This window comes from Chiroxiphia lanceolata, chromosome 19 (genome assembly GCF_009829145.1).
Source record: "Chiroxiphia lanceolata isolate bChiLan1 chromosome 19, bChiLan1.pri, whole genome shotgun sequence".
In the NCBI taxonomy this organism is placed as follows: domain Eukaryota; kingdom Metazoa; phylum Chordata; class Aves; order Passeriformes; family Pipridae; genus Chiroxiphia; species Chiroxiphia lanceolata.
The window spans coordinates 676,462-694,770 of NC_045655.1; the positions used below are offsets into that span (position 1 = coordinate 676,462).

General features: G+C 47.4%; 1 long non-coding RNA gene across 3 annotated transcripts; it reads left to right on the forward strand.

Annotated features, from left to right (window-relative positions):
• Positions 1 to 376: 376 nt before the first annotated feature.
• Positions 377 to 16,850, forward strand: LOC116796363. Of its 3 annotated transcripts, XR_004360328.1 has the most exons (4): positions 377 to 708; positions 6,675 to 6,956; positions 9,928 to 10,028; positions 16,438 to 16,850. It is a non-coding gene; the product is annotated as an uncharacterized LOC116796363 (long non-coding RNA). The 3 variants fall into 3 exon arrangements; XR_004360329.1 differs by lacking the exon at positions 6,675 to 6,956 and having other exon boundaries at positions 380 to 708; XR_004360330.1 differs by lacking the exons at positions 377 to 708; positions 6,675 to 6,956 and adding an exon at positions 6,963 to 8,377.
• Positions 16,851 to 18,309: the final 1,459 nt, after the last annotated feature.

Sequence of the window (18,309 nt, forward strand, 5' to 3'; positions counted from 1 at the left end):
AACATATGTGCACTGGTTTGCACATAGGGTGAACCAGTGAGCCTGCCAGAAACCCCATCCAAAGGGATCTGTCTCTCCCCTCTAAGAATCAGTAAATCAGGTTCTTACCTCCCGTGACACCAGATGAGTGGCTTGCAGGCTGGCAGCTGGTCAGTGCTGTAAAACAGAAATGGCAGTTCCCTCATTGCTGCTGCACAGAAATCCAGAGTGAAAACGTGCAGATGCCTTGAGAGCAGGTTTATAATGGAGTCTCCTCCTGGACACAAACACTGGAAGCAGCAGGAATATTGTGGCACATAAGGGCACCATCCCTTCCTGCCAGCCTGCAGACCCCCCTCACCTACCTTGGAGCTTTCCCTGGAGCCAGGGCAGACGTGTCGCGGGGACGTTTTATACGATCTCGTCTGCAGATGCTACAGATGCCTCCTCTTTCTTCGGTCAAAACATTTTTGGCAAGCCTTCTTTGGTAAAGCATTGTCTGGCAAACTGAACTAAGGGCATAATTGTCATTTGACATGACTAGATATAATTAGAAAATTTTGATGTCTTACCGGCTATATGAATACAGTTCCTATAAACAATCTCATAAGGGTGTTAAGGAGGGAATCCGGACTAGTCAAAGCACTTAGAGAACTTGGATTCAGGACTTATGGATTCTATTGCTGCCTTTCCCAACGACTCACTGCACAACCCAAGACAGATTGCTTGGTATGTCTGTCCCAGCTATCCCAGCTGTACAATAGATAAAACAAGATGTTAAAAGATAAATTACCCTTATTAAAAACTTTTGGCAGTTTTGTTGGTAAAATTCTGAAAGCAGAGGTGCAGATGTAGAAGAGCTGAGCAGGATAACAGGCACAGCAGGATGGTCAGCCGAACACTGCAACAAGGAGAGGCTGGGTCCTACCTGGGCTTTTAAGCTGATGCCTCTGACAGAGACGTGAGGTAGCTTTGGGGATATCAGGAAGAGTGCACACACACACACACACACACACACACACACACACACACAGAGGCATGTACATGCGTGCCTCTTTGCAAATTGCAAATAAGTGGGAGATTCTCCAAGAAATGTTGTTGTGAACCTTGTGAGGGATTATACCTGCTGAGACTTCTGATCTGCAGGTTAATGCCAGTGAGCAAGAGATACTCCCTGCTTTTGCTTAAAACTTCTTAGTTTTGTCTAGACATTCCCATGCCTGTAAACGTAGGAAGGGTAACTCTGATTTGGAATACCTTCCACAGGTTTTTTCCCTGCCTACAGCTGATAGAAGAATCCTCTATTCACTCATGCCTGTACAAATAATTGGACATACGCACAAACACATCATCTCAGCGTGCAGTCCCAGATGCTCTCTATGCAATATATCCTCAGCCCAGCTCTTCCATTTCATCACAAATATCTTGCACACTTAGACATTTGAACAGTCCAAAACACCACAGTGATATCTTTACCAGATCACTGGGGGTGGCAGACATGCCTGTACAATGCTGATGGGGGGGAAGGGGATTTGCTGGTAGTACTGGAGAGACACTGGTCTAGTTTCAGGAATAGGGCACAGTCACATAAACTCTTTTAAATCCTGTCAGATTTAGGCTGAGGAACTTAATGCCTTCTTTGCCTTAGTCATCAACAAGAAGAGCCATTTTCCTCTGGGTAACCAGCCCCCTGAGCTGTTAGACAGGGACGGGGAGCAGAATGGACTCCCTGTGACCCAGGAGCAATTAGTGACCTGCTGAGCCACTTAGACACTCACAAGTCCACAGAGCCAGAAGAGCTTGCCCAGCCACTCTCCATCATTTATCATCAGTCCTTGCTCACCAGAGAGGTCCCAGATGACTGGAGGTGCCAATGTGATGCCCATCCACAAGAACTGTTGGAAGGAAGATCTGGGGAACTCCAGGCCTCTCAGCCTGACCTCAGTGCTGGCAAAGGTTATGGAACAGATCATCTTGAGTGTTATCACGCAGCATGTACAGGATACATACACTACTGGGCCAGGCCCAGCCAGCACAGGTTTAGGAAAGGCAGATCCCGCCTGACCAATCTGATCTCCTTCTACAACCAAGTGACCTGCTGGGTGGGCGAGGGAAAGGCTGTGGATATGTTTACCTGGACTTCAGCAAAACCTTTGACACCATCTACCCCAGCATTCACCTGGAGAAACTGAGAGCCATGGCTTGGACAGGGGCATTTTCCCTGGGTTAAAAACACACTGATGGCCAGGCCCAGAGAGTGGCGGATGGAGTTATATCCAGTGGGGTTCCCCAGGGCTTAGTATTTGGCCAGTCCTGTTTAGTATCTTTACCAATGATCTGAATAAGTGGATCAAGGGCACCCTCGGGAGTTTTCTGATGGACACTAAGCTGGGTGGGAGTGTTGATCTGCTGGACGGCAGGAAGACTCGGCAGAGGGGTCTGAACAGACTGGATTGAAGAGTCAAGGTCAATGGTGTGAAGTTCAATAAAGTCAAGTGCCAGGTCCTGCACTTTGGCCACAATAACCCCTCACAGCACTCCAGGCTGGGGAAAGAAAGTCTGGAAAGCTGCTTAGCAGGAAAGGACTTGGGAGTGCTAGTCAACAGCCACTGAACATAAGCCAACGTGTGCCAGGTGGGCAAGAAGGCCAGTGTCATCCTGCCTGTATCAAAAATGTGGCCAGCAGGAGCAGGGAAGTGACTGTGCTGGGCGCTGGTGAGGCCACAGCTCTAGTGCTGCATCCAGTTCTGGGCCCCTCACTGCAAGAAAGACATTGAGGGGCTGGAGCATGTCCAGGGAAGGGAATGGAGCTGGGGAAGGGTTTGGAGCACCAGGAGCAGCTGAGAGAGCTGAGGAGACTCAGCCTGGAGAAAAGGAGGCTTGGGAGGACCTTCTCACTCTCTGCAACTCCCTTGCAGGAGGATGGAGTCAGGTAGGGGTCAGGCTCTGCTCCCAGGGAACAAGGGACAAGACAAGAGGAAATGGCCTCAAGCTGTGCCATTTAGGTTTAGGGGAGGTTTAGGTTGGACCTCAGGAAGAATTTCTCCACTGATAGGGCTGTCAGGCACTGGAAGGGGCTGTCCAGGGAGGTGGTGGAGTCCCCATCCCTGGAGGTATACAAGAAACACTAGATCTGGCACTCAGTGCTCTGGTCTAGTTGACAAGATGGGGATTGGTCACAGGTTGGACTTGATGATCCAACAAAAAAGATCCTATGACTCTGTTATTCTACATGGACAGTCCAGCTGAGAGTGCTGGGCTAGATCACCTGACTTTGTGGACTGAAAAATCTTTGCTTTCCCAGTGGCCAATGACAAAGCCAGTGTACTCAGAGAGCTCTTCTGGGTTTTTGCTGTGGTGCTGTGCAGGATGTGGACCCATCCTTGTCACAGGAGTGCAGCACGTGACCAGGCAGCTCTGGGCAGGCTGAGAGAAGGTCTGATTTGAACAGGAAGTGCTCTGTGAGTTGAGATGTCTCCGAATATTGACAATCACTCAGCAGTTCTTTGGAGATTGAATTTAGTGCCAGTAAGTCCCCATAAGCCAGTGCTAGAAACATAAGGTCTTTTTTCCGGTCCAAATCGCAGAAAAGGGTTGTGAAACAGGACATGGCAATGAAGGAGATGCTTTAATCCAGATGGCTTTTGAATATCTCCAAAGATGGCGATTTCACAATAGCTCTGGGAAACCTGTGCCAGTGCTCAGTCACCCTCACAGGAAGAGCGTTTCCCAATTTTCACAGGGAACCTCCTGTGTGTCAGATTGTGCCCATTGCTTCTTGTCTTGTCACTGGGCACCACTGAAAAGAGTCTGATTTCATCCTCTGTGCACCTTCCCCTCAGGTATTCATATCCATGGATGAGATTCACCTGAGCCTTTTCCAGGCTGAATAGTGTCAGGTCTCTCAGCCTTTCCTTAGGAGAGAGATGCTCCAGTCACTCATTGATCTTACTGGCCCTTTGCTGGACCCTCTCCACTAGCTCTATATCTGTCTTATACTGGGAAGCCCAGCACTGGACACAGCACTCCAGGTGTACCCTCTGTGCTGATCAAGGGCAAGGATCACCTCCCTCTATCTGCTGGCAACACTTCTGATGCAGCCAGGACACCGTTCATCTTCTTCACAGAAAGGACATGAACATGGCTCATGTTCAACTTCGTGTCCCACAGGACCTCCAGATCCTTTTTTGTGAAGCTACTTTCCGGGTGGTCAGCACCCATCAGCCTGGGGCTGCTCCTCTCCAGGTTCAGGGCTTTGCACTTGCTTTGCATTATTGGAGTCCAGATTGACCTCAGGCCTCACCAGTCCTCAGCTGCATACTATCCGTAACAGAGAAAGCATTTAACGTTAAATGGATCTCAGCAACTGTAGAATCACAAAGACTCAGACCTTTACTGCTGTATTTACCTGTCTTGCTAACTGAGTTAACTAAATCATGTGTGGGTTTCCAGCTAAAGACTCTTTGTGACATTAAAGCGAAGCAACTCAAGTGCACAGATGCATCTATATTCCCCCAGTAACTCCACACTTTGCATACAAACAGAAAGAGGTGCCTGTACGTTCAATAGAATATCCATGGAGACAAGAATATATATGCTGGTTTAGAGACCAAACCATCCGCCATTTACTTCAGAGACTTGGCCTTCACTGTCTCAAATATTGGACTATCCAGTTCATGAAACCAGTCTCTGTTTGATCCTTGGAGAAGAATCTGGATGTTAGGACTAGAACCCAGCAGGACCCAGTTCTAACAGTGGTTCTGGCCCACTCTGACTGAAGCTGTTCTCAATATCATGCCACAACAGCTATGTGGAAACAGGCAGCCTGAGGGTTGAGGGACAGGAGCTTGTGACCCTATTCAGTAGGAGAACTAGCACTGTTATCTCAAAGGTGTGAATCTGGCAGCTTTCCTGTCACCAGAAAGAATCAGCACATTCCTTGGCACAAAGAAATGGCAGCTGTAAACCTAATCCACCGAAATGGGAAGGAACAGGTTCTCTGTCCCCAGAGTCAACAGGGAAGAAACTCTCTGCCAATCTGTTCTGCCTGGTCTGAGACTGCATCCCTTGAGCTCTGACAGCCCAAGCACACTCTGGTTGCAGTCCCCTCCTCAGGAGGGAAGGCAGCCTTCTATTCAGAGGGATGCTACAGGATTCACACAGGGAAACTCAGGAAACTGAAGACAGTTGGATCCTACAAGGAAGATTTGGAATGCTGCCTGATTGCCCAGGGTATAGAGGGGCTGCAGGATATACTGTCCCATTTAACCCTGCATCAAATGTGGCAGGAGGTCCTGCTTTGGCCGAGGGTTTCTGTGAGCATATGCAAATCCACAGAGTGACTATATATGCTGGCTGAAATTCAGAGACTATTGTTACTGTGGATCCCTAATGGGAATTTCTGTGCCCATCACAGGTATTGACTTACGTCTACATTAGTATCTCTATATGAGTACCTCAGGACCAGTATAAATCCCAGCGTTAACATAATGTGATTATGGGTATGTTGGCTTTGCTTGGTGTCTTGGAGTGAAATCCCTGAAAGGTGTTTGGTATTAATCATTTGAGGATTGAAGGATTACTGAAATCTAGCAAAATCCTCCAGAATGGTGCATATGGAAATGTAGCCATATGCGAAGAATAATTTGCATACCAAGTTCAGCTAAAATTACACACTTTACATTAAATAGTACTGCCTCCCCCACTAGCAGCATTTCTAGATGACACTGAGTGTGTTGCCCCCCTGTCTGTCAGTTGTACTTCAATGCAAAAACAATCTTGGTGCCACAGACCAGCTGGGGTGATGGGGCCTGATTGAATTCGGTGTTAAAATTCAGTGTTAAATAGTCCAGTGCCATTCAAATTGAATAGCAAGGCTATTCTAGCAACTCCTCTGGAAGAAACAGCATTAGACAAGCTCTTTCAGACAGTCATAAAAAGAAGATAAAATGTTAAAACATCAACTACTTTCACTCAAAAGCTCTAAATTCAGATCCATTTCCTTTTTTCCTCATTTGCATAAACTAAATAAAACACAGAAAACAAGAATTTCTCCTTTTGGTGTTTTCAGCTGATGTTTTAAAATATCTGTTTGAAGGAAATTAGAGCTAAAGCAATGGCAGATGTAAGAGCATGTGTTGTGAACACATAGTACATAAATGCTCAGTGAATGTTTAGACAAGAAAGACACAGGAATAAGTTTGTGGAGGCTGGAAGAGGAGGCAGGAGAAAGTGCAAAAAAGGTTGGGCAAATGACCCAGCATTCAGTGTTGTAGTGTAGGACATAAAGTAGGACATAAAGCTCACTAAAAGAAAAGTGAAGTCAGCTGTCATGAGCAACTCTGGAGGGCAGTCTAAGCTATTGAGCATCTGCTTTAGATTCGGTTTAATTTACACAGCTCCTCTCTCTCTCACTCAGGTATCGTTTTATATGACACTGGTATAGTGGTTTTTTGCAAAGAGAGAGTCTCTAATCTGAAATGGATGATCCAGATTTCACTGTAGTTTAACTCTGTAGATCCCAAAAAGTTACGTCAGGGAAAACTTTGTCGTGTTTCTTATACCCGGGCACAGCAAGGAGAAATCTGTCCAGGAAGGAATCTGTTGAAAGAAGTGCAAGTGCCACAATGCAAAAAAACATGCAATGTTTCCTGGGGGCCATTAACTTTCTGTCAATCCTATTTCCATCTCTGCAGGCCTTGACTTCACTGGGACCAGAAGCAAATCGCAGCACAGATAAAAGGGAAGCGGCAGGCTGAGAGCCATCTCTGGATACAGACTGTCCTGCACAGCAATGTGGTGTCGGCGAGGCACACATTCCCCTGGAGGAGAAAGGGTTCAGTCATGCTGAAAATAGATCCTTCTTGAGACAATTATCAGGCAGCTGCTCCCTTTCTGCCAGCCCTGGAGATGTGTATTTCCTTCTCCCCATCCAAGTGGTTGGCTGAGAGACAGGGGCAGTGAGAAGGCACTTTTAGGTAGGCAGCAGCCAGGCTGGAGAGGGGAAGGGGAAGTGCTTGCAGATGCTGTGTGTCAGCTGGTGGGAACCTCCCTCTCCTGCCTGTTCAGAGTCATCAAGATCATGAACTGGAAAAACAAGAATGTGCCTATACGGCAGGAGGTTTTGCAGTAGGAAAAGGAATCTTTTCTTGGAGTCTGGTGATCCAAAATCTTTAACCACAGGAGCTACTCTCAAGCTCTCTGTTTTGTGCTCCCCTAACTAGGACAGAGGGCCCTCCAAGAGGAAGGATGTTGGTGGATATGAATATGAGTGCTCTCACTGCAAAGAGTCACAGAATCACAGAATATTCTGAGTGGGAAGGGACCTACAAGAATCACTGAATCCAGTTCTTAAGTGAATAGCCCATACAGGGATCAAACACGACCTTGGTATTATTAGCACCATGTTCTAACCAAAACCAGGGAGAATCGAGTACTGTGCGGTGCTAGAAGTGGGACCAGTGGATTGTAGAAAGCTGTTCTCCCTTCTGCTTGACTCTGCTGAGTCCTCATCTGAAATGATTTGTCCAGTTTTAGGTTCCCCATTTCCAAACGGAGGAGAACTAAAAGGCGAGAGTCCAGCAGGTGGCTGGCAAGATGAACAAGGGACTGGAAAACTTGTGCTGTGAAGAGAGTTTGAGGGTATGGTTAGTTTGAGGGGAAAAGGGCTAATGTACATGAGGGGCAGCTACAAAGACAATGTGCCAAGCTTTTTTCATGAGCAGCAAATAACCACAGATTGTTGCTTGAAAATCTCCACTTGGACACTAGGAAAATTCTCAGACATTAGGAAAATTCTCACTTAGATATTAGGAAAACTCTTGACTATTGAGTAATGAAGAAATGGCACAGGTTACCCATAGAGTTTCTGGAATCTCTGTCTGAAAAGCTTGGCTCACCAAAGCCATGACTAATTGGACCAACACCAGCAATAGATGTGCTGGAAGTGGGAGACTGAACTGAAGAGCTCCAGATGGTCTGTCACAACAGCAGTTCTGAGGCTTTAGTGTAGAGGTTTCCTCATCCATCCAAAGCAGACAATTGCTCAAAGCTAATCAGAAAAGGCATCGCATCTTCACTCTTGTGCTAAGAAAACAGAATTTCCCTGGGTTCTGAAAAACAGTATTTCTCAAGTAGACAACTGGGTATGAGTCTTTGATTCCACTGCTTTGTTGGAGACAGTTAATTTCATGCAACTTGCCAAAGCAAATCCCTCCAGAACACCAATTCCATAATATTGCTTCTTAAGTACATCATCTGGAAATATCCTCAGCAGCAGGAGGCTTTGGTTGCTTTCAGTCCTTGAAGAACAGCATGACGTGCAGGCAGAGTCAGAGAGCTGTGGAGCTCACTGGGGCAGCAAAATGCATCCCATCACATCAGCAAGGAGTTCCACCAGGTGAGGAGTGGCAGGGCAGGCAGAGTATAGGAGTGTCCTCTTGCTACCACAGGCTGGGCACATTCACAGTGGTAATTGTATGCTGGTAAGCATTTCCTCAGCACACCACAGACAGGGCTTTAGGGATCTGGTACAAACATTTTTTCATTCTGAGACACCAAGTACCATTTGTCAGAAAATATGGGTATGATACAGTGAGCAGCAGCTAACATACCATCTGTGGGGTATTTCTGATCATAACATAACATTGAAGAACATAAGATTACATGATGTCCCTGCCCATGTCAGGGACTAGATGGGCTTTATAGGTCCCTTCGACCCAAACCCTTCTGTGATCTGTGTGATCCTGTGAATGGCAGACTCTCACACCCAAGACATTTGTCATCACCCCAATCTCCTCAGACACCCACCCTCTTCATGATGCTCCACCCAGGTGATGAAGCCTTCTAGAGCACAAACCATCTCAAGCTGGTGAAAAATGTCACGTGACTGAAACAAAATCCAAATAATTTACACACAGGAAACTGTACTGAAAAGAATGTATGCGTTGTGCCCCTGAGAGACAGAAGAACAAGGACATTCCTATTATCTCTATATGAAGCCTAAGCCTTTGGCCTTCTCAGGTCTCAGTCACCTACTTATCCCCCCCCACATGGAGCCTGTAATGCTCACGGGATACAGCAGACGTCCCCTTGCAGGATACAGCAGGATCCCCTTGCACACCCTGCTAGTGAGCCCTGGGAGGCTGGAGAGAGCTCAGAGCTGCTCAGTTCTGCTCCAGCAGGAAACCTCCTGCTGTGGGTCGATGTTCCGGAGAGCAGGCTCAGGTGCCTACACAGATTGCAGCGTCTCCTGTGCCTGGGGCCACTTCAGCTCCTCCTCAGGTGATTGGGGTCCCTGATGGCCTGACCAGGAACTGAGAGGCACTCAGGGCCATGGAAGGCACCAGGAATGTCTGCATGGATGTGCTGCTCCTCTGAGCACACATTACAGCTCAGGTGAAGGGAAATCAGCCCTGCATGTGGTAGGTCCCTACTGGTGAATACTCTGCCCTACTTCAACTCAATCAGCTTGCACAGTGACTGGTCTTCAGACCCTCATAAACCACAGTAGATATTCCATAACATAGAACTTATATACATCTGTTCATTGTTTACAGACAAATCAATGTTTGATGTGTTATCAATTGCCTCTTAATGCTGTCACACAGGGGACAGGCTTGGTGACAGCAGCTGTGCTTGGACATGTTTCTGAGAGTGGGTTCCTCTCATTTAGAGTGACAGTGTATGACCTAATGTTGAGAAACTCAAAGATTTTTGTTCATTTGCTGCACCTGTTATTTTCAGAGTAATTAGCATATATTCCCTCAAAATCTCCAGAGGAAGAACGTTCTGCCTCATCACTAGTACAAAAGAAATGGTTTGTACAGCAAACCACAAATACCAGTTTTGCTTTTTTTGCCAAAATACAGATGGGTATTATAGCACTAGGATGCTTCCTAATTAAAGACACTGATGCTGCTTCTCCCTTGCACTGCTCTCTGTTATCAGAAATAGCATGTGAGGAAAGGGGGTTTTCAGCCATTTTGATCCAAGCATTGGGACCAGCCTGTTCGCAGAGAGAGAGCTGGAAAGTGGCTGAGCTTGAACAGGTAAGTGTAGGAAGATCACTGACTTTCCAGGCTTGCAGCTGGTGGGATAGATGGGGGAAAACTGTGGCTGTGGTTTCTGGGAGCAGCTATTTAGCACTGCTCACTGCTTGGATGCCTTCCCACAGTGGGGATCCTGCCTTGCAGAACTCTGGCATAGGCAAAGCCATTTTACCGTGGCCATTATGTGATTATTATGCCCTGTTCACTGGATGCTTGGTGAAAATCCAATTTCACTTTGCCTGTACTATCTATAATATTACGTAAGAATGCTATCTCCCCACCTGGTTGTTCTTTTCCCAGCTTGACAACCCAGTAGTCCCATCAATTTTGTCCTCACTCTCTATACCCTTCCTAACTGCACAGGCCAAATCTGCAGACAGCAGGTATGGGCCTGGTACAATGTTTTCTTGTTTGTTCTCAGTTGATCCTGACAATTCCTGATACTTTTTTTGCCTTCTGTGGTCACCAGTGAGCACTGACCTGACATTTGGAGGCAACTATTCACTATTCTGGTAGCCTTCCTATCTCCTAATCCCGGTCCTCCTCTCAGAGACTATGGACAGAGAAGCTGAAGTTCTGTTTCATGTGCAAAAAGGGTTTTTCTGACTGATGATTATACAGTCTGCCTCATAAGGACAACATCTTTCTCAGTGGCTTTCACCAAAATGACTGTGAATGAGACTCTAGAGTAGCACAGCCCAAGTAACAGAGCAGCGGAGAGACGTAAAGCAGCAAACTTTTATTTGGGGTGAGAACACTTCAATGAGTGTCAGAGTTGTGCTGTTCCTCAGACTTCCTCATGTTCCCCGTAAACACCAGCAGAAGAGCTGGCCAAGGAGGTGACATTCAGCATGCCCTTTCTGTCACCCACAAAAAGCAGCTGAGGAGCTCCTGTTACAGAGCAGGGGAGTGGGGTGGGCAGGCTAAGACACCTCTGGGTAAGATAAAGAAAAAAGAGAGCAAGTGGCAAAAGGGGGAGGGAAGGAAAATCAGGATTAAGTGCCTAATATTATCACTAGCAGCAACTGTATCCTAAAAAAGATAGCAATGAGGTGGTATCTTCCTCGGCTGGCACTCATTTGTGACAGATGCACAAATCCCACTTCTGGGAAAATTTCAGTGCTGTAAATGGAAATAAATTTGTATGGAATTTCTATAAATCTGCTAACTTTAAAAATTAGACTTTTCAAGGTTAAGACAGCCCAGTGGTTTACCAGAGAATTTTCTGAGTGATGGAGTCACTGCAGTGAAGTTTCCAACAAGATACATAGCAGAATCTTCTAGTGACATTTTCTGAACTAACTTTTTGTGTGTTGCAGAAAAGTTCCTTTTGCATCCTTAGGAAATTTATCAACAGTCTCATCATTTTATGTTGGCAAACAGATTCCGTTGGGGGTCAGGCTAAACATTTTCTTAGTTGCTGTCTGCAGCCATCTGAGATGCCAAGGAAAGGATGCTGCTCCCTGAAGGGCAAATCAGTTGTGCAAAGCAGAACAGCTCCAGCAGAAGACAATGATGACAATGTGACACCAGACAGCCCAAAACTGGTGTGTTTGACATCTCAATCAGGACTGTGGCCTGGGAAAATACATGTTAAATCTTCCACAGCTCAAGATGTTCTGCCAACTTCAGCACTGCTTTGCTGAGAAACACAGGTGTATATTGTCTTGCAAATCAGTCCCTCAGGTCCCCCAAGTGCCTGCTGCTCCCTGACAAGTGTCTTCAGGTGAACAGTACCTGTCATGGTGCCTCAAAGGGTCTTGCTGCAGACTCATGACATGACTCCCTGCTGCTGTTTCCCTCTCACATTGGCTAAGTTTGGGCATTCTCTGCCTGGGCTCTGATCCCAAAGTCTTCATATGTGCTGGACTCTGCTTCCCCAGCAGTCCTGTGTTGGCATCAGGGCTGCGGTGCTGGCACTGGGGGGGAGGAGGATGGGGTTGCAGGGCCTGTAAGACCACAGCTGTGACACCCTAACAGCAGGGATCACATGGTCATAGGACAAGGGGAAATGGCTTCAAACTGAAAGAGATTAGATTTAGATTAGATCTTGCAAAGAAACTCTTCTCTGTGAGGCCCTGGCACAGGTTGCCCAGAGAAGCTGTGGCTGCCCCATCCCTGGAAGTGTTCAAGGCCAGGTTGGATGGAGCTTGGAGCAACCTGGGCAAGTGGAAGGTGTCCCTGTGTCCCTGCCCATGGCATGGGGTGGAACTGAATGACCTTTAAGGGCCCTTTAAAATCAAACCACTGTGGAATTCTATGATTCCTCCTCTCCTGGGGGTCCTGACAGGAGTTTACAATGTGAACTGATGAATTTTCCTTTACCAACAAAGAGTTTCTGAAGAGGGATATTTTCAACCATTTTCTCTACTACTACTGGAATGCTGCATTTAAGCTCTCTGGCTGTCCACGTGGAGCTATATGAGCCCATCAGCTGCATCTATTTAAAACATTTTTTCAGAGATGATCATTTATAGCCACTCTTTTCTCAAGACCTTTGCACAAGCCCTTATCAGGTGACAGGCAGCCTCGCTCCACAGAGTGTCAATGCAAAATGATCCCCATTCCCCATAAAGCAGTGAGGAATTCGTCTTCCTTAAATCAGTGTCCTTCTTTGATCCTCGTAATCCATCAGATTTCATAGCAGTTGCTGTCAGAGGTGATTTTGTTCCCAGCCTCTGCTCCTCCTGCATGCATCCTCCCCCAGCTCGGAACAGTACATTCGTTCCTTTCCCCATTACGTATCTTCCCCATCCTCCCAGGATGGGCAGGAGCAGCTCTCACTACTGAGAGACACTTGGCTTCTGCTCCCAGCTCCTCCTCCACTTCAAGGTTGTTTGGGTTTTCTTTCTTGGATGATTCTTCATAAAACATGTGCCTAGGTGGTGGCCCCTGGCTGAGCTCACACAGAGTGACAATCCAGGTCCCTGTGGGGTGGGCCACAGCAGCAGCTCAAAACTCAGGCCACTCTACACCCCCCCCCCATCCACTTACCCTCTGTCAGTGAGAACAGCAGCTTTTGGGGCTGCTGGACCCCAACTCAGGCTGCCTGGGGAGCAGGCTGGGGCAGCTGAGGTCTGGCCATGTTTTGGGGCTTCCAGACTCCAGCCAGGGACTCTCAGTAGTCCCTGAATTCTTCATCCTCTAGGAAGGTCTGTATTTTCACTCCCTCATCCCAGTACAACTTGTGTTCCCGGGTTGGGAAAATGCTGCCTGGGGATGAGCTCTGCTCCGCTCAGCCCCATGTGCCACCTCAGCAGTAAGGAAACAACAGACTGCTTCCCTTTGCAGAATAAATACAGTAAATCATTTCTTCAAAACTAAAACTAAGCTCTATAAAGCACTTAAGAGATGGGATAAGAGTTAGTCTTTTGCAGATTATCATTGTAGGGTTTACCAGATTTCCCTCAGATTTCTCCTGACCTTTCTTCCCCAAACCTGATGCTGAGTTGTCATTTCTTCCACCCCCACATCCTCTACCATCTTACACCTATTTCTTTTCCTCACACACATCCATCTTGCTTTCCTCCTCCCAGACACTCTCTGCGCTCACCAGCATGGTTTCAACCCCCCCTCAGCACTGTGGTTACTCTTCCACACTCTCTCAGCAGCTCACCACTTTTTTTTTCTGCAACAAGAGTCACAAAACATCAAGTTCAGCTGCCCACACTGGGGCCCAGCTCTATTGATCTCAATGTGTTCAACAGGCTGCTGCTCCTCCTCCACTTCGCTGAGAGAGGGGACAAGACTTTCTGCGATGTTGCCATTCCTGGAGCAAGTTTGGAGCAAGCCCTACCTCTGCCTTCCTCACCAGGGAAGGGATTCATAGGCCTCTTGCTGATTCGCAGAGCAAAAGATGGGCTTTCAGGAACTTTTGTGTTAATTTGTTAGTTTACAAGAGAGTGGATGCCCCCATGCACCCCAACTGAGCCCAGCTGACTGCTGGAAGTATCTGGGCAGCTGTTGTGTTCCCTGTGGGACAGCACGTCCCAGGAGAGAGGGGAGAGCGCCCAGGTGCTGGGTTGGCACAGCACCGTTGCACGGGCTCCAAAGGGGCCACTCTGGATTCAGACTCTGAGCAGGGAGAGCACGCTCGGGCCGCAGTCTGACGTTTAACCTTTCAGCTGGGAATGGAGCTGTGCTGGAGCAAGTCTCCCTGGGGTAAGAATAGCATCTGCTGTCTTGGGACACAGCACAGTTGTCCAGCTCCTCCACGGCAGCACATGGCACTGAGACACAGAAGGCAGCCTACCCTCCCAGGAATGTCTCAAGCACTATTAGTGGAAGTGAATCATGCCCACAGACAGGCACGACCCTGAACAGGAGTCTTAGGAGATCAGGGCTATTTTGGGCTTTTGACATTGAGGATGAAAGGAAACACATGATGGGCTGATCCTCCTGGCATGGGCAACCTCCAAAGCCCTCTGCAGCCTTGTCTCCTCCACTAGGAATGTCCCTTTGAGGGACGAGGGGTGATTTGGTGGGACCTAGGAGCCTGGGAGGTGGGGGTGGAGGGAGCTGTGAGTTTGAAGGGCGTGCAGGGCCACCTGTGCCCAGCCCTCAGTGCCACCAGCACATCGTGCTTACGGCAGGCCCTGTCGGAGGGGGTGCACCTGCCCCTGAGCTTAGGGCATACAGCTGCCTGCTTTATTTTCATCCACATCCACAAGAGTTAGAGAGATACTAGAGGGGAAACACAAATCTTTTGCAGCCAGGAGGATATTTAACTCATTCCACCTGAAGCTCTCCATCTCTGGGTGGTTCTTCAGCATCAGGAATGTTTGAGAGGCCCCTTTTCCTCTTCCCAGACATCATAAATTCCTTCCCCAACTTATTCCCATCCTTTTAACATTCTCTTTCTTTTTCTAGTATGAATTTCTTTCATTCCACTTTTTTATGTCTCATTTATTTGTTTCATTTTCATTGCTTTGTGAAAAGTTGCACATTAAGCTGTTTGGGGAATAATCCCTATTCTCCCTGAAGAGTTTTCCATCTGGATCAACAAGCCAAATCAGTCTCCATTTTGCCCCCACATTCAGCTGGAGACACAGCAGCAGTGTTAGCAGGCAGGAACAAGTGGTCAGGGGATTGACTGTGTGTTGGGCAGCTTATAAAGTTCCGCCACTAAATGCAATCCTACAGCCCTGGGGATTGATCTCATGGTAGCTCCTGGAAAAAGGATACTTGGTACGGTCCCAGCCTTCTAAGCCATTCCCAAGCACATCCAGCACTCCTGCACATGAAGAGTCCATTGGTTTAGTTGGCAGACAAGAGACACAATTCCTTATCCATGGGCAAGTTATTTTTTCCAGCAGCCTAAAAAGTTAAACTGCCTCCTGCTACAAACCCCCCAGTCTGGTTTTGCCAGCACCTCTGTGCTCACTGGGCACCCCCTGTGTCTCTCAGAACACAGTATAACACAGGCTGTGGGAGCTGTGCACAGTCCCCCCTTGGCTGCTCACTGAAAGATCAGGCTGGTTATAAAGGCTTCCCCCCACCCCATTTGGTGCCATGTGATGTGGTTCAGGTTCCTGCAGAGCACCTTGCCAGGTGGAGACTCAGTCAGGGCCTTAGCACCTGGTCTCTGCTGTGGCAGGCTCTGGGATGGGTTGTGTGCTTCTCTGAGGGTCTCCAGCAGTGGAATGTTCACACTCGTGCTGCTCTGAACCATCAGCGCTGGCTAAACTCCCTCACAGTAACTCGAGCTGTGAAGGTTTGTGCCCGTGGCCAGGCACAATTTCTTCCAATTTTCTTATCGTGCGCCATCGGTACAGTTCAAAGCGCACCACAGGCTTCCCACAGAGCTACACTGCTGCCAGCAGGCCCTGAGCCCAGATCTGCAGTCCTGCTCTCAGGATCCTCAACTCCAAACCAGCCAGACCCGCACACATGGCACGTTATGCCAACGCAGGCACCATGGTCTCTGTTTACAGTCAGCCTGGGGGCTCAAGGTGCAGGTGGGAGAGCCAGGCTCTGCCACTGTCATCCAGCCAACCCCAACATGACCCAGAGCCCACATGTTAACCCCTTTATGAAATGGGGGAGAGTTGCACTGCCAGCAGAAAGGAGCTGGTGTAGTGAGGGTCGGAATTATCCTGCTAAAGTCACATCCCTGCAGAGCCTTGCAGGGATTGCTGAGGCTGCTGTGCTCTGCCCACTCTGCTTGAGCAGGTGGGGGAGGTCTCAGAGGCCCAGGGATGGTACAGCTGGGGCAAGAGCAAAACAGCAAACTTAGTACCAAAAGCAGGAAAGAAGGTTGGGATTACATGATAATGCCATGTTGATGCCTGGACACTCTGAAATGAGTAATGCCAGTCTGATTAGGGTTGCTAGACTTACCTAGCAGTTAGTAATTTCCCACTGGCTTTGCATGGCTGCTCCTAAGCAAATTACAAATCTTTTTCTACAGGTTTATGAAGTAGATTATTGCACTGGGTAACCAGGCATTTGACATGGTGGAGTAGGATCAGTGACATGGCCTAAGAGCAAAGCAGGACTTGGGATTCCATCCTGAAGCACAGCACTGTGCCATGAGCTGCTGAGAACAAGGTGCAGAAATTCCCCGGGGAAAGAGCTGCTTCCAGGCAACAGGAACTGAAACAGAAGTCATCCCACGGGAAAGAAAAAGAGCAACACACCTAGATATGTCCCAATGGGTGTGAAAACTAACATTCAATTCTGATTCCCCAAAATCACAAGCCCATAATAGCGGATGGAGGCCTGTCTTGAAAGGATCATGGTGTGGGGACAGTTTTTGGGGAAACTATGGCTAGACTGACTGATAAGGTTTATTAAAATTCCAGATTTCTCAGACAAACCGAAGATCTTGCATCTTATCAATTCAGTATTTCATTAGGTTATTTTCTGGACAGTAATAGTGATGCCAATTTTTGCCCCAAAGAAGGCTCGGAAGAACTGCTCAGAGACAGAATTTTCAGTCAGTAAGCAGGAGGTATTTAATTTCACGGCCGGGGAGCAGCCAGGTCGCCCTGGACAAACTGCTCCACTCGAGAAACTTACAATCGAGCTTTTTATACACTTTTTGCCAAGCAATTACATCACATATTATGAATATTCATTATCTTGCAACATCTACTTTTAATATTCATAACAGGCGGAGTCGAGGCGGAGTTGGAGGCGTGGTCTCTAATTTTAGGAGAACTTTGGTGGGAGTTCCTGTTGTCCTTCATCATGAACTCGTGTCCTTTTCATCATCATCTTCATAAACTTTTGAACCTTCCCTAATTTGGGTAGTTTCCTCGTGCATTTGGCAGGGGTTCTCAGTATCTGGCATGAGTACCTGATTACTTGGCTTGTCCCTTTCCTCATCTCCCTTTGTGTTTCTTCCATATGTCCTTTTTTGTGTGTGTTAGCATTTTTAGTTCTTTCTGTCCATGCTTGTGTTCCCTCATGTCAGAGTGACCTGTATTTTAATGAATTTATTGCCTCCACTATTTCCTAATAATGAGTTCTCTATGCCTTGCTTAAAGCTTATATTCTGCGTTTAACTCTCTCTAATCCTTACACTGCTCTATTAACTTTTCGGGTTTTACCTGGCTTCAATAGGAGAAATTGGGCCATTGTGTAATAATCATTACCAAATGCTCTCAAGGAAATGTAAAAAAATCAATTGTAACTAGGGCATTAGTTCACAGATCTCTGGAGAACAAGGTAAGAGGGGAAATCAGTAACCCCAAATGTTGCTCAGCCTGGCAATAGGGCCATCCTGGCTCTTTGCCAATGAGCATGAGTGCACTGGGTGAAGAGGGATGAAAAAAAATGTGTCTGACAGGGAGCCATGGTGAAACCTTCAAAGGTGTCATGGGAGGGACAGGTGTCTGCTGATTTTATTAACCTTTATTAACCTTTTTGTAGTTGAAAACTGAGAAAGATGTGACATCCATCACTCTTTTTCAGACAGGAGTGACAGAACATCTTGGGTTTCTCCTCTCCCATCCTTGTTACTTGTCAGCAGAAGCAGGCCAGACTCCCTCCTGAGCACTGCCTGGCTGTGTCCTCGAGATAGGTAAGGAGACCCATTTTGGTATACCTTTCCTAGGCACACAGATGTGAAGCACTCACCTGGAACTTCCCAACAGTGTCAGCATCCTATTTGACACAGTGCCTGGTGCTATGCACAAATTAATTCAACTTCTCAGAGCACTGGAATGTCTGCCCAAAGGTATCCCGTTCACTCTCCAGCCCTTCCAGGGATGTCTTCTCAGCAGTCTGCTGGGTTTTCTCCGTATCTGAAATCCTGCAGTTTCAACTATACCATACG